Consider the following 17,335-nt stretch of genomic DNA (forward strand, 5'->3'; position numbering starts at 1 on the left):
CACACAGTCAGTTGATTTTTGTCGGCCGTCTTTCCTGCAACGGCAGTTTTTCTGTATTTCCTCTATCCTGTAATATGAATTGATCGCTTTAAACTCCGCACACGGAGCTCTGATTGGTCAGCAGGCGGTGCTTTCACTGAGTTGATCTCTTAGCCTGCCACCTAACCTGCTCCGGAGCAGGTTTGCCGCTCAGCATAAGTTACCATGGAAATCTAGCCTGCTAAAAAGAGAACCAGCGTCGTAGGACCGGAAAGCCCGAGATTTCCCTGAAGTCAGCCGGCTAAGCGAAAATCCAGCTTTGTAGTACAGGCCTCTGGTGTGTCTGATTGTGTTCACCTGTTGCCCTTGTGTTTCTGCCTCCCTTACCCCAGCTGTGTCTTGTCTTGTGATTACCTCTCTCTGTATTTAGTCTTGTCTTCCCCTGTGTGCCTGGTCGGTTCATTGTTGGTTTTTCCTGTCTCCCTCCATGTCAGTCACGGTCAGTTTTGTTTGTATTCGCTACCTTGTGCTATCTATGTTTTTTCATGCCTTGTTTTTGTGCTCATCGGCTTTGGAATAAAGCTCGCCTTTTGTTTATAGACCTTTTTCCCTTTTGAAGTCTGCATTTGGGTCCTACCCTTTCCACCTTACCTAACAGAATGAACCGACCAGCTTTGGACTCAGCAGATTCAGAGTTTTTGATGCTACAGGCGGAACGTCTTGGGTACTCTCTTGAGTACCTTTTTTATACCTGGTATGACGCCACATCTATACGGGGTAGAGTGGCTGCTTTGAAGGAGGCACGCCAGGAGGTTGCTCGCAAGCCCTGGCTCAGGGGTTTGTTGCCTGAGTGGCTACAACATTTTACATGTAGTCCTGGAAGCTTTTCTCAAGCCTCTAACCCTTTCCTGGGATCCGACTACTGTCCTGTTGGAGGTCCACGGCGTCTCCAAAAGGCCTCTAAGAGACGCAGGGCTAGGATTCCAGCCCGTACCCCAGCAGCCATGGTTTCAGCCCAAGTTCTGGTCCCAGCAGCCATGGTTCCAGCCCCAGTTCTGGCCCCAGCAGCCATGGTTCCAGCTCCAGATCTGGCCCCAGCAGCCATTGTTCCAGCCCCAGCAGCCATGGTTCCAGCCCCAGTTCTGGCCCCAGCAGCCATGGTTCCAGCTCCAGATCTGGCCCCAGCAGCCATGGTTCCGGCCCCAGTTCCGGCCCCAGCAGCCATGGTTCCGGCTTCAGTTTCGGCTCCAGTACTGGCTCCCCGGCCGATGCCAGCCCCTCGTGTCCTGTCGTTGGTCCGGCCGACTCCAGCACCTCGTCTCCTGTTGGCTCTCCGGCCGACGCCAGCCCCCCGTGTCCTGTTGGCTCTACGGCCGACGCCTACCCCATGTCCTGTACCGTTGGAGGTCCCGCCGACTACTCTTCTGCCGGGGGTCCTGCCAACCCTATGTCCTGTGCCGTTGGAGGTCCCGCCGACTACTCTTCTGCCGGGGGTCTTGCCAACCCTATGTCCTGTCCCGTTGGAGGTCCCGCCGACTACTCTTCTGCCGGGGGTCCTGCCAACCCTATGTCCTGTGCCGTTGGAGGTCCCGCCGACTACTCTCCTGCCGGGGGTCTTGCCAACTCCATGTCCTGTCCCATTGGGGGTCCCGCCGACTACTCTTCTGCCGGGGGTCCTGCCAACCCTATGTCCTGTGCCGTTGGAGGTCCCGCCGACTACTCTTCTGCCGGGGGTCTTGCCAATCCTATGTCCTGTCCCGTTGGGGGTCCCGCCGACTACTCTTCTGCCGGGGGTCCTGCCAATCCTATGTCCTGTGCTGTTGGAGGTCCCGCCGACTACTCTCCTGCCGGGGGTCTTGCCAACCCTATGTCCTGTCCCGTTGGGGGTCCCGCCGACTACTCTTCTGCCGGGGGTCCTGCCAATCCTATGTCCTGTGCTGTTGGAGGTCCCGCCGACTACTCTCCTGCCGGGGGTCTTGCCAACTCCATGTCCTGTCCCATTGGGGGTCCCGCCGACTACTCTTCTGCCGGGGGTCCTGCCAACCCTATGTCCTGTGCCGTTGGAGGTCCCGCCGACTACTCTTCTGCCGGGGGTCTTGCCAATCCTATGTCCTGTCCCGTTGGGGGTCCCGCCGACTACTCTTCTGCCGGGGGTCCTGCCAACCCTATGTCCAGTGCTGTTGGAGGTTCCGCCGACTACTCTCCTGCCGGGGGTCTTGCCAACTCCATGTCCTGTCCCGTCGGGGGTCCCGCCGACTACTGCTCCGCCAGATTTCCGGCTTACACCATATCCCGATACTGGATCCTGCCCGTCCTCCGGAGTTGTCCCGTCAGCACCTTCCTGCCCGGCCTCCGGAGCTGTCCCGTCAGCGCCTTCCTGCCCGTCCTCCGGAGCTGTCCCGTCATGGCCTTCCTGCCCGTCCTCCGGAGTTGTCCCGTCAGCACCTTCCTGCCCGTCCTCCGGAGCTGTCCCGTCGCCGCCTTCTTGTTCGCCCTCGAGCCCGGCCCCCTGAGTGCCGCGGTCTTCGCCCTCGAGCCCGGCCTCCTGAGTTCCCCAGCCGCGGTCTTCGCCCTCGAGCCCGGCCCCCTGACTCTTCCAGCCGCTGCCTTCGCCCAGCCCCGTGAGTTCCCCAGCCGTGGTCTTCGCCCTCGAGCCCGGCCTCCTGACTCTTCCAGCCACTGCCTTCGCTCTCATGCCCGGGCCCCTGAGTTCGCCCGCTGTGGCCTTCGCCCCTTTTTGGACTCTGCCTTGCCCCCGGGCTGTCCGCCCGGGACCCCTTCCGGGCCCGTCCTCCGGACCCCCTCCACCCACCCTTTTGGTCCTGGTTGTGCGTCCCTCCTCCGGGCCCCCTCCACCCACCCTTCTAGAGGTTTTGGACTTTTTGGGGTTTTCTTGGGACGTCTGGAATCCGTCCCTTGAGGGGGGGGTTCTGTTACGGTTTTGTATTTATGTTTTCATTTTCCACCTTTGTTTTGAAATGTTTTCCTCCTTGTGTCTTCTATGTTCCTTCTTCCTGTGTTTGCCTTCCTGTCGTTAGTTTCCCTGGTGTGTCTGATTGTGTTCACCTGTTGCCCTTGTGTTTCTGCCTCCCTTACCCCAGCTGTGTCTTGTCTTGTGATTACCCCTCTCTGTATTTAGTCTTGTCTTCCCCTGTGTGCCTGGTCGGTTCATTGTTGGTTTTTCCTGTCTCCCTCCATGTCAGTCACGGTCAGTTTTGTTTGTATTCGCTACCTTGTGCTATCTATGTTTTTTCATCCCTTGTTTTTGTGCTCATCGGCTTTGGAATAAAGCTCGCCTTTTGTTTATAGACCTTTTTCCCTTTTGAAGTCTGCATTTGGGTCCTACCCTTTCCACATTACCTAACAGAATGAACCGACCAGCTTTGGACTCAGCAGATTCAGAGTTTTTGATGCTACAGGCGGAACGTCTTGGGTACTCTCTTGAGTCTCTTTTACCTAACAGTTTCGCTTGTTAGAGCTTCCAGGATGAGAGCATGGTTTCCTCTGACACTGAGTACACTCCAGAACCCAGCACATCTGGTCAAAGAAGAGTGGCCCGGGGTAGAACCAGAGGAGGACGTGCGAGAGCAACGAGGGGGCGAGGAAGAGGAAGAGGACGGGGAGGTCAGACTAAGACGGGTCTTGGTCAAGAGGACCTTCTTAGAGTTGAGGATCTGCAAGCTCAAAGGATTGCAGAGGAGCAGGTGTTTGTAGCTGGTGTACAACAGTATGTATAGAAGCATATATTTACATTATTTTTTTTTTTACCTCAACACCACCAATAACCAACAATAACTCTTGTCTTAGTCAGTGGCTTCTCTGTGGACACACAAGACCTCTTTGTGGACAATAAAGCTCTGTTCAATAAAGATATTACTTCGTGATCTATTGCTTTATAGGCCAGAATTCAAGGACTGTCCTTACAACAATCCCATCAACTGCTGGAGCTCTGCCTGACACGGGACCCAAGTCTGATGTTTGACCTCCTCCGCTTCACATCAGATGCGCCTCCACCTGGCCCTCCTGTTGAAGGTCAACCCACTTGGTGTTTCTGCCATAACTGCAGAGAAATGTCCACAGATGTGGAAAGGAAGTGCTGTCGGCAACCTCATGACTCGTGTGTTTCAAGCCTTCCACACATGGAAGTTTATATTTTGCAGGAGGGGGTCCTGCGCCTTGCAAGACGGATCTGGAACGATATCCGGGCAGTGGCTGATCTTCAAGACACAGGGGAGAGCAACAAACACTTCCGCTATGCAGCATACAGACAATTTGTTGTGTGGCAATAGGCGCGTTCACACCAAGTACTTTTCCCACAATAGTTCATGAGAACTTTAGTTCATGAGAGCTCTTTTAGTTCTGATGAACTAAAGCAGTTCGCGTTCACACCAAAATGAGTTCCTGGGGGTGGATTAGGCAAATGAACCGCTGACGTCACTTCTTCTTCTTCTGCTTTGGGTTTACTGGCAGGCCACAAACAACTTCACGGCGAGTACAGTAGGTGGCGGTATGCACCTTAAAGTTGCATTCCGCCAAAAAAACGAGAGAAAAAGAAGAAGGAAAAACCTCCCGCGCCCACTTGCTGTAAATGAGGCGTCTGTTTACCTTCCGACCTCAGACATGAGCTTCGTCTGAGTTATTTAAGCAAACACAAATACAGATCGTCGACCAGTCAAATGCAATAGCAATGCTGATTCGGAAGCGAAGGCGGTTAAGAAGGATTGACAAAAGGATTGGACGACGACATGCACGCGCTGCGCTACGCTACGTGTGAAATGAATAAACTGTGCCAGGTGTGTCGTATGCACACTAAATAGGCTCAGCAGCTAACACGCCTTTATTATGTATCCTCCTGAGAGCAACTGCATCCGTCTGCCATGAACCCTACAGAAACCTACGTGTTAGTTTTGGCCCATAGTGGCCTCCATTTGTGTCATGTAAAATGGGGGAAATCAAAAGTTAACAAATCCCCATGTCATGTTCATAAAAACATTTAGTTTTAGGTCAAATAATTATTACACTGCTCTGAAACTCACTACACTAACTCCTAAGATGTTCCCTTACTGTAATTAATTAAAAATATTGAACTCACAACACTGGTAATAACAAACTTAACCATTTCTCTTTCTATAAATAAATAGTGCTTGTGTTGGACGCCATTTTGAAATACAATGAAATTATCTTTTTGAAAGCCACAATAAATAAAGCTTCGCCAGTTTATAACCGATGAAACATGATGGTATCAGAATAATCACTTACATGTGATGTATAGGATGCTACACAGGTCACTGTAAAGATAAAGTGTCAGAGGAGAAATAAGCAAGCTTAGTTACATGAAATGTAATGAAAAATGTAAGATACAGGCTCTGTTTAATCGCCATGTAGGTTCTCTTTTATTGCACACTCAAGACAATATCAATAACAGCATCACGCTGTCCCAGGTGTGTCGTATGCATGTAAATAGAAGTTAACATTTTCAATATCAAATAAAGTGTCAGTAGTATCAAAACATATATATATATATTAGGGCTGTCAAGTTAACGCGTTAATAACGAGGCACACCTTACGTGTTGTTGTTGTTAGCATCTGGTGCTAGCTAGCTGCGCTAACGGATATAAGGAGCTGTTTCAATGACATTTCGCCGACAACTGCGCCGAGCACTTGACTTTATGCAGGTAGCCAGACAGTGGGACATTGTACGCAGCACACTCAGCACGGATAGTACGCGCAACATGATTGCAGCATCCAGGCAGCTCCCGTTGGAGCATATATGCCTTGAGCTGCACATAGCTTCAACGATCCATCACAGTGTCCACACACACACACACACAACACACACACACACACACACACACACACACACACACACACACACACACACACACACACACACACACACACACACACACACACACACACACACACACACACACACAGTATTATTGTATGAGAGAGGTTCCAGGTTGAATTGAAGCGAATATTTGTAATGTTCAGAGGTTGTTGTGTTTAATATTCATGAGAATATTTGTCATTGTTCAAATGATAATAAACAAACATATAAAGCATATTTGTCCACTCATATGTTGATAAGAGTATTACAAACTTGAAAGATATCCCTCTAAGGTACATTTAGAACAGATAAAAAATGTGCGATTAATTTGCGATTAATCGCGATTAACTATGGACAATCATGCGATTAATCGCGATTAAATATTTTAATCGACTGACAGCCCTAATATATATATATATATAATAACAATATAATAACAATAGGTATGGCTCAGCAGACACACCTTAGTGCAAAGTGAAGTGTCAGTATTAATAACAGTGGCATATATATATATAATCACAATAATATAAAATTAACTGTCCCAGGTGTAGGCAATTTGGGGTGAAGTGTCTTGCCCAGGGACACAACAACATGCTGACTGCAGTGGGGTTTGAACCTGTGCTCCCCTGATCCGAACACCAACGCACCAGACCACTGCACCACACGCCTCCCAACAAGTCATTGTACAGTTTATCAACGACGACAAGTATTTTTTTTTTTTTTTTTTATTGAAGGCCTGTTGGATTTAATCAGCTCGCTTAGCACTGCCAGAAGCAGTGGGCCTCGATTCCTGGGCCTTGTGTGAATGCAGCAGCCGTTCGTCGTGCATCTCCTTGGCACGCAGGTCCTCATTCTCCTTGCTGACCATGGCACGGCGGTCCATCGCCATGATGGTGTCAAGGAAGCTGTCATCCCATGCCCGCTTTCCTAAGGAGAAATAAGCAAGATACAAGATCAGTTTAATCGCCTAGTAGGTTGTCAACAGAGACAACATTGGACATGGTGCAGACAGGGACAGTGTACAAAATGCAGGTGTAAAGTAGAAGATAAGATAGGATCAAATAATATCAAATAAATATCAAAGTGCCCTTATTTATTGTTTTGTGCTTAATGTATGCTTGAACTTTGTTTTATAGGGATTAGTGGACATCAGTTAGATGCCTTCTGACATCAGTTAGTAGCCTTCTTTCAAGGCCAGAGTAGTTACAGTGTAAGTGGATTGACATCTAACATAACATGGCTGAGTACAATTATAACAATCAATAAAAAAAAGGAAAAATAAATTGAATTTCAATTACATTTTTGCTTAAATGTGCAAAATATTAGAACATCAGTCTTTGTGGCATGCAGGCAATCAACTGTGAGCTTCGTCTGAGTTATTTAAGCAAACACAAATACAGATCGTCGACCAGTCAAATGCAATAGCAATGCTGATTCGGAAGCGAAGGCGGTTAAGAAGGATTGACAAAAGGATTGGACGACGACATGCACGCGCTGCGCTACGCTACGTGTGAAATGAATAAACTGTGCCAGGTGTGTCGTATGCACACTAAATAGGCTCAGCAGCTAACACGCCTTTATTATGTATCCTCCTGAGAGCAACTGCATCCGTCTGCCATGAACCCTACAGAAACCTACGTGTTAGTTTTGGCCCATAGTGGCCTCCATTTGTGTCATGTAAAATGGGGGAAATCAAAAGTTAACAAATCCCCATGTCATGTTCATAAAAACATTTAGTTTTAGGTCAAATAATTATTACACTGCTCTGAAACTCACTACACTAACTCCTAAGATGTTCCCTTACTGTAATTAATTAAAAATATTGAACTCACAACACTGGTAATAACAAACTTAACCATTTCTCTTTCTATAAATAAATAGTGCTTGTGTTGGACGCCATTTTGAAATACAATGAAATTATCTTTTTGAAAGCCACAATAAATAAAGCTTCGCCAGTTTATAACCGATGAAACATGATGGTATCAGAATAATCACTTACATGTGATGTATAGGATGCTACACAGGTCACTGTAAAGATAAAGTGTCAGAGGAGAAATAAGCAAGCTTAGTTACATGAAATGTAATGAAAAATGTAAGATACAGGCTCTGTTTAATCGCCATGTAGGTTCTCTTTTATTGCACACTCAAGACAATATCAATAACAGCATCACGCTGTCCCAGGTGTGTCGTATGCATGTAAATAGAAGTTAACATTTTCAATATCAAATAAAGTGTCAGTAGTATCAAAACATATATATATATATATTAGGGCTGTCAAGTTAACGCGTTAATAACGAGGCACACCTTACGTGTTGTTGTTGTTAGCATCTGGTGCTAGCTAGCTGCGCTAACGGATATAAGGAGCTGTTTCAATGACATTTCGCCGACAACTGCGCCGAGCACTTGACTTTATGCAGGTAGCCAGACAGTGGGACATTGTACGCAGCACACTCAGCACGGATAGTACGCGCAACATGATTGCAGCATCCAGGCAGCTCCCGTTGGAGCATATATGCCTTGAGCTGCACATAGCTTCAACGATCCATCACAGTGTCCACACACACACACACACACACACACACACACACACACACACACACACACACACACACACACACACACACACACACACACACACACACACACACACACACACACACACACACACACACACACACACACACACACACACACACACACACACACAGTATTATTGTATGAGAGAGGTTCCAGGTTGAATTGAAGCGAATATTTGTAATGTTCAGAGGTTGTTGTGTTTAATATTCATGAGAATATTTGTCATTGTTCAAATGATAATAAACAAACATATAAAGCATATTTGTCCACTCATATGTTGATAAGAGTATTACAACTTGAAAGATATCCCTCTAAGGTACATTTAGAACAGATAAAAAATGTGCGATTAATTTGCGATTAATCGCGATTAACTATGGACAATCATGCGATTAATCGCGATTAAATATTTTAATCGACTGACAGCCCTAATATATATATATATATAATAACAATATAATAACAATAGGTATGGCTCAGCAGACACACCTTAGTGCAAAGTGAAGTGTCAGTATTAATAACAGTGGCATATATATATATAATCACAATAATATAAAATTAACTGTCCCAGGTGTAGGCAATTTGGGGTGAAGTGTCTTGCCCAGGGACACAACAACATGCTGACTGCAGTGGGGTTTGAACCTGTGCTCCCCTGATCCGAACACCAACGCACCAGACCACTGCACCACACGCCTCCCAACAAGTCATTGTACAGTTTATCAACGACGACAAGTATTTTTTTTTATTTTTTTTATTGAAGGCCTGTTGGATTTAATCAGCTCGCTTAGCACTGCCAGAAGCAGTGGGCCTCGATTCCTGGGCCTTGTGTGAATGCAGCAGCCGTTCGTCGTGCATCTCCTTGGCACGCAGGTCCTCATTCTCCTTGCTGACCATGGCACGGCGGTCCATCGCCATGATGGTGTCAAGGAAGCTGTCATCCCATGCCCGCTTTCCTAAGGAGAAATAAGCAAGATACAAGATCAGTTTAATCGCCTAGTAGGTTGTCAACAGAGACAACATTGGACATGGTGCAGACAGGGACAGTGTACAAAATGCAGGTGTAAAGTAGAAGATAAGATAGGATCAAATAATATCAAATAAATATCAAAGTGCCCTTATTTATTGTTTTGTGCTTAATGTATGCTTGAACTTTGTTTTATAGGGATTAGTGGACATCAGTTAGATGCCTTCTGACATCAGTTAGTAGCCTTCTTTCAAGGCCAGAGTAGTTACAGTGTAAGTGGATTGACATCTAACATAACATGGCTGAGTACAATTATAACAATCAATAAAAAAAAGGAAAAATAAATTGAATTTCAATTACATTTTTGCTTAAATGTGCAAAATATTAGAACATCAGTCTTTGTGGCATGCAGGCAATCAACTGTTTAAGCTTTTACCATTAACATGTAGAATGAATGTTGCAAATGATGAAATTATAGCAACTACAATGTATTGTTAGAGGTAGCATTATGTCCAGCTAGCATGCTAATTGCTAACGTTATATTATCGTTTTATACCGGACGGAGGGAAAAGCTAACTAGTTTCCAATCCAGAGAGAAACACCTCGCCTGAAACACACGATTAGTGCCATGAGTTAGTGAAGCAATTACAGAACATTGCACACTTATTCACAAGTCAAAACGTGTTCATAGCGGGCACGGCTGAGAATAGCTAGCTAGCTAGATGTTGTTAGCCAGCTTGGACCTATGTTAGCCAGTTCTAGCATGGCTAGCTCGATCTACTGAGCAAATAAAAGTACATCTGAGACCAGTATTGTGCAGATTAAAACAGTGCAGTGCATGTATTTTAGTTTACCTTCGTCCCGATATGACTTTGCCAGGTCTGCTAACTTTGCTGAACCACGGAAACTGCATTCAGTAGAAGCTTCTGAATGCGGCGCTTCGCGTCCTCCGAGTAAATCGCCAGAAGCGCCGACACATCCTCATCACTCCACCGCTCCGATGATTTATTTAGTGTTGCCATAATAACTGCTTTCACAAAAGTAATCCACTCGTTGGTGCGCTGTGCTGAGCTTAATGCGAGCAAATACAATGGCGGCCTTCAAAAAAGATTCTAGAGATTCACGGGGCGTTGTTTGCATTCCGCACAGCCAATCAGACGTATGAACTATTTTCTCCCACGACAGCAGGGACTGAAAAGCGGGTCAAACGAACTCATTTGAACTACTTTAGTTCCTGGGGCTTTTTGGTGTGAACGCAAATATATCGTAGTTCTGATGAACTATTGTGGGAAAAGTACTCCGGTGTGAACGCGCCTAATATGGAGCCCTGGGACAGGGTCACAGAGTGATTATACCCAGTTGTCTGGAAGATACGCGACCGGTACCCAGATCCACATGGACAGTACAAAGGCTTCATCCCCAGTTGGGTATAAGCTCACAGCAGTACTGTGTCAGACAGTCATAAGTGCAATCACAATATTTCTTAAAAATAATTGACTATTTATGTTCTGCACTTTCGTCAAACTTGTTTAAATAAAATCTTTAAAATGATTAATGCCTTTTCCTTTTAGCATAAACAATGAAGCGATTACATTTATTATTTATTTACATCCTGTACGAATGACGACAACCAAATGTGTTATGAAACCTGTTTATTGTATTGGAACACCATCAAATATTCAATTTTGCAGGAATATTATAATCTACAAGATATATACATTATATAACAACTATAAACATCATATCTACACAAAGGAAGAAATGGTGTGTCGGCAGAGGTTTCCAGGCTGTTGATTACAGGACAGGATGTGCACGTGGCATATTGGTGCTGGGCCAATCCTCTATTCCTTGGGCAGTGATTGTCCTTTAAAATAAATATCACAATTACATATATAACTGTAATTACAGCATATCAACAACACCTGCATTACTGCCAAAGACTGACAAAACTGCAAGATTGGCAGCATTTCATGCAGTGAAAAACACTTTTCAATGTCATACCTATTGTGGGTCCAAAGATTATTTGAAAAGCAAAACGACTAGACTCTTTAGTGGACTAAGGACACACTTTCATATGGTTGAGCCATTACTTTGTTGAGATAACTGTTGTAGATCATAATTAGTAGCTCTGAGGTTTAGAAACTGATGATGCTTCGTGGAACCTGGCATAAATGTCGACACTTATTTTTTTAACTAGCTTTGGCTAGAATGTTACCGCTTGATGATCAATCTACATTATCGTAAGCCAACTCACCTAGCCCTCTGCTCACTTGCTTCTGCAACAGCTCCTGGGTGGTTGGTGCAGGGGCACCTGACAGAACCCCATGTTGACGGGGATCGTCTGGCCTCTTGGCTCTGATCCTTGGCATCCCCTTGGTAGCAGACAATCAGGATAGCGCTCTGGAGGTCGGGGATGTAGCTGTAATCCTTCTCTACTTTCAATGTGTGCAACCTCCACGCCCTGGACCTTTTGTTGTACAACTTCCCGTATCTGCCATTAAAGAAAAGTTACACATTAGTGAAATGTTCATACATTAGTTTGCATTTCCACATGAAATGCCATCAATGACTAAAACAACAACATGCATTGTTTTATTACAATGCTTATTTTTCATAGCATTGGATCAGCCTTGACTAAGCACCTATAAGGTAATAGACTAAAATGCATAGGAGTAACATTATTACAACATACTGAATAGAGCCATCTTCTTTTGTCTTTGCTGGTCTGTGGATGTGGTGTTTATGACAACAGGGTTGATGTAGATGATTTCAATGAAGTACAGCATATCTATTTATTTATCTATCTTTCTTTTGAGAGATCATGGACTTACGGTCAGAACTTTTTTGCCCAAGTTTTTGGACCCATGCCAGATGTCCAGAGAGTGGTGGATTCCGCTATCTTTGAAGTCCCCTTTGCCTGAAGGACAAAAACAAGTCATGAAACAAATATGCTATGTAATAAACCAAAACTATGTCCAGTCATAATAATTCAGTGATGAATGTAGTCTGGGACTTGCTGCAACAAACCCCTGAAGAAAACTACATTTCATCCACTTACTGAAGAGGGCTGATATCTGCGTATGAGCATCTGTGCACATTTCTGTCACATGCAGCTCTTCACGAAGTGTATTAATGGTACGCACAAAGCCCTCCTTCTCCATTATAACAGAATTTCTCTGTATTTCATGCTTGTCAATGTTGATCATGCAGATGATGTTTTTGGAGTCATTGTCCATGGCAGTGTATGTGCAGTATTGCGCAGAGAATCCAGGACTGTCCATCCGAGCATCTCCTTTGAATCGAAATGAGAACAAAGAGAGCAAAAAAGGATAACTACATAGTTCCATATTGCGATAAACATTAAATTGCATGCTGCTCAAAATGCATGAAACAGCACTGAGCAACCTTCGGTCAGGCTAGCGTTTTGTATCTCACACAAAAACTAAAAATTGAAAATATTGATTCACATCTATTCAAAAGCAAAAGTTGCCTGGTATAGGCTCACACTCAACATGAAGAGTAGAAATTACGCTCAACCCCAATAAAAGAAGTACTGGACTGACATTTTGGGCACATTTGATTACATTATATTTCTACTTTCACACAATTACTTTTGAGGTCTTTACTGAACTTTATTTTAAATTATTTTTGTTGTGTTTGGTCTTTGAATCCCCATGCATCTGCCCTGCTAATACTGCTTCTGGGGAACAAATACAGTTATATACCATGGTGTATAGTTTGTAGTGTGTGTTTCTCAAACTTACCCAAGATCACAACAGGCCCTTTAGGGTGAAGCTGGGTGATGAGTTTGGCCCTCTTCTCGTTCCAGAAGTCCTTTATACTGTCCACACAGTAGGAGTCCTGGATTCTGAAGAAGGAGGACCTCTCCACCATCCCCATTTTCATGAACCGGAATAGTAGTGAAATCTTGGCATAGTTGTTGCCAGAGAGCAGTATGTTACTGGCCAACATGAAGTCCCCAACCAGCATCCCATACTTTAAAGCGGGCTGGGAACACCATTTCCATACAGTGTGACCATGAAGACACATCTAAAAAAAGACATAGGTGGAGAAGACAGCACAGTACTTTAACAACAATTACTACTTGATACATCTTTCTCGTATGACACGTATGCAGAAATCAGTCCAAAACTTGTAATGCCAAATTATGCCAAACAAATACACAGCCATTCAACGATAGCTGCTGTGCCCCTGGGCTTGACACTGATTTAGAATGGCCCAGGAGCACGGCACTCGACATTGGTTGTTGGGTCCATAGCGGTGCACATTTTCACAGGCAGAACCAGATATTTGGCCAGTTGATGGACACTGTCATGATACACAATGGATGCAGGATGGCCGATTATGTCATCCTCAACCCGGACTTTAGCCGTCTCTGGAAATGTATCTGTTGTAGTTGTAGGATCTTGGGTGTCATCTATACTGTCGTACACAGAGTCCTCCATGCGAATAGCCGGCAGTGCATTGAAGTTAATCTGTGTCGTAATAGAACCGCCAGTCCTGTTACAAAAAAAAATAGCTATGAAAAATGAAAAAAAAAACAGAAAAAAATGGACTATAAGCTGTGCCAAAGGGTGTTGAACCTACCACACACATACGACGCACGTAATCTTCATCCTCACTGTTAGCAGAGTTCGAGTCCACTTCCCTGGTTTCATCTTCCTCTAATGATGACACAGACTCTGTCTCCTTGTCAGGACACCATGAGTCATCTTCCCATTCAATACTGGGGGGAAATAATAATTTCAGATATTTATCCAGACAATAAATTCCCCGCAAAACAAAAGTTAAAACATTGGGCTGAAGTGCAGCAGGGGAACTGGCAGTAGCTGAGCTGTTAGTGGGCACAGCCCATACGAAGTATAACTTACATCGAGTTTTGAATGTCGTTGAATTCATCAGCATTGATGAGGCCAATGTGTAGGTCTTGTGAGGACATACTAAACAGACAACAAAAAATACAATGTAAAGCAGGGACCAAAACTTTATTTAAAATGTGTGCCTGGGAAATATTTTGAACACCATCTCTCACTACAATTACCATACCTTGCATCCAATTTGCGAAGAGCAGTCTCCTGAGCACTGTTGTCCAACTCCTCTATACTTTCTACTGAGAACTGTTCATCTCTGCAAAAATGTAAAATTGACAATAATTACAGAATTGCATTTGAACCTGTTTACTGGACATAAAATGGTTCTTCATTCTCTAAAGCAGGGGTTCCCAAACTTTTCAGCCCGCGACCCCCAAAATAACAGTGCCAGAGTCTGGCGACCCCTGTCAACGGGGGGGGGGGGGGGGGGGGGGGGGGGGGGGGGGGGGGGGGGGGCTAGTGAATTAATTTAAGTTTTCCGCACTCCCGCGGGAATATCTCCGCAATGTTGCCACTTGTTTGTACCATTTTCAGGCGATTTGTAATCTGTTCTAGAAAGACGATGTGTTTTTTTGGATTTCAAGAAGCATATAAAACAAACAATGGATGTATTTTATGAACATTTATCCATGCTGGAAGTAGATTTAGATGTTAGGAGTGAGATAGAGATTATTATCTTATATATGCATCCAATGAAGCATTGCATGAAGTCTGTTAATGATCAGTGGCTGTTGTTGGGGCTGCATAAACGTTTATTTTTTTTTGTTTTGCAGGCCATGCAGGCCTCCGAGAGTTAAACTTGGGCCTGCGACCATAGTTTTACTGTATTTTGTTTTGAAAATCCACAGCGGAGGTTTGTGTCGTACTATGCGGTGTATTTTGCATATCTCTCAGTAGCCAACGATCTGTGAGTCTGTTGGCTCGGACATAAACTCCGTAATAAATGTAGTCTACATTTCATAAGAGGTGTAAAACCTGTGAGCATTTGAAATCGCATTTGAAATAAATGCTTATATAATCTGTAGTTGTATTTGTATTGTTGATTTAATGTGTGAATGAGGCGATATAGAGAAGGTTAAGCTGTCATTATTAGGCTGTAATTTGTTATGGACTGTTGGAGTGGTGAGCAGGCCTATGTTTTGGGATATTTGTGGAGTTAGGTGGTCCGCAAGTGTTTTTTTATTGGTTAAGTGGTCCTTGGTATGAAAAAGTTTGAGAAACACTGCGCTAGTGGATTGTCAAAGGGGGAGCCTCGCTGCGGGGAAATTATACAGATGGCTAGTACGCCCCTGAAAAATGTCTATGCACACGTTAATATTAATAATAATAATAATAATAATAATTTAAAAAATGGATTAAAAAAATGTATGATTTTTTTAAATTTTAAATTTAAATTGTTTAATCATCTGGCAACCCCCACTTTGGGAACCCCTGCTCTAAAGGACACAACATAGGACTGTTGCTAAATAGATAGAATACCAGTCTTTGGTTAGTTTCATAAAAAATGTATGTTTCACATGGTTGATGCTCATTATTTAAAGAGCAGTGACAAAGCATGTTGAACATACTTCGGGTTCATTTTGTAGGCCTGAACCACAAGCTTCTCCAAATGTAGCCATATTTACTTTGACACCTATGAACTAGGCTTCTAATGCAATCAGGTCTGCCGACTTTCTATTGTTCTCTATTGCCCCTTTCACACCGGCGCTTTTCCAGCTCCTGCTGGGAGCTAGAGCCTGAAAAGCGCCGGTTTTTCCTGTTCACACCGCAGCGGCGGCGCGTCATAGCTCCGGAATGCGGTTCACTTCCAGCTCCAAAAAGTTGTCGGTCCAGAGGCAAGAGCTTTGGAGCTATGACGCGGCGTCGCTTACGTCTCTTACGTCGAGGCGTGCAGGAAACCTTACTTTGACCATCCGTTCGCTGTTATTGATCATTGTGGAGAGCAGGCAGACGTTTTGTTTGTTATTATAGCAGCTATCGGATGGAATCAATACATGGGCTGTACAGGTTGTCATGTCCGACTATCACAAGTAGAATCATAATGAAAAATACGCCGGTAAAATGTGCCTGGAGAAAACGGCTTAGCAAGTAGTCAGTTTAGCTTCGGTTGCTATGCTAACATCACCCATGTTATACCAGAGAAACTTTCATAACAGCGTTGTGATGCCAAACAGCGTCAATTCAGACTGACACACATTCACTTAAGGGGAACTGGGGATATGTATCAGCTGCTTGTGTGACAGTCAGACAGTGAATACTTTAGAGCCGTGTGAGCTAACGGGAGAATAAACTCCCGTTGAAGAGCAGCCAGCACTGCAGTGGTCGGTAAATGCCGCTGAAACACATTAATAAACAATGAACCACGGCACTCTGGAGAAAAGTATAAGGTTGGAGAAGTCGTTATTTAATTTAATCTGGCTTCGTATGATTAAAAGCAACACGATCGTCGACCCGACGCAGTCCCCGGCCCGTTGTTGTTGTGGGAGAAAATCTCTCGGCAGTTCTGGGCGGTGTGAACAGAGCGGGAGCTGAAAAGGGAAACCGGAGCTGAACCAGAAAAGCTCTCGCTAGGAGCTAGAAAGGGAAAAGCGCTGGTGTGAAAGCCGCATAAGATAATTAGTTTCTCTGACCCTTTGCCTGAGATGGTTCTTAATGGCCTACCCCCATTCCCATACTACAATTGGTTGCTCACACCTTGGTTTTACTTGTTGACCCCAGGTATATGAGCAATGCCATGATGTGGAGCTGTGAACATGTGTTTTTTCCTAATGTATCTGTGCCAAGGAGCACCGCCATGTACTTAAACAAACGAGCTAGACACAAAAAATATGCAAATATTTACATATTGCCCATCAATGAAAACAGTTAGACCTACGTGATGTTCCCTTAGAATACGCATCATTTTACACATACCGGTCAGAAAGTTCCGCCGACGAAATGGTGGAGACGGCGGGGGGTGGGGGTCTCGGCAATCCAGGTTTCACAGGTGTGGAACTTGATACATCTTTCTCGTAACTACAGAAAGGCACAGAAAACCTACATTACCACACGTCCTGTTCAAAACTGATAAAGACGAGCATTTCGTCATATACATTC

This window comes from Trematomus bernacchii, unplaced genomic scaffold, assembly GCF_902827165.1.
Source record: "Trematomus bernacchii unplaced genomic scaffold, fTreBer1.1, whole genome shotgun sequence".
Lineage (NCBI taxonomy): Eukaryota > Metazoa > Chordata > Actinopteri > Perciformes > Nototheniidae > Trematomus > Trematomus bernacchii.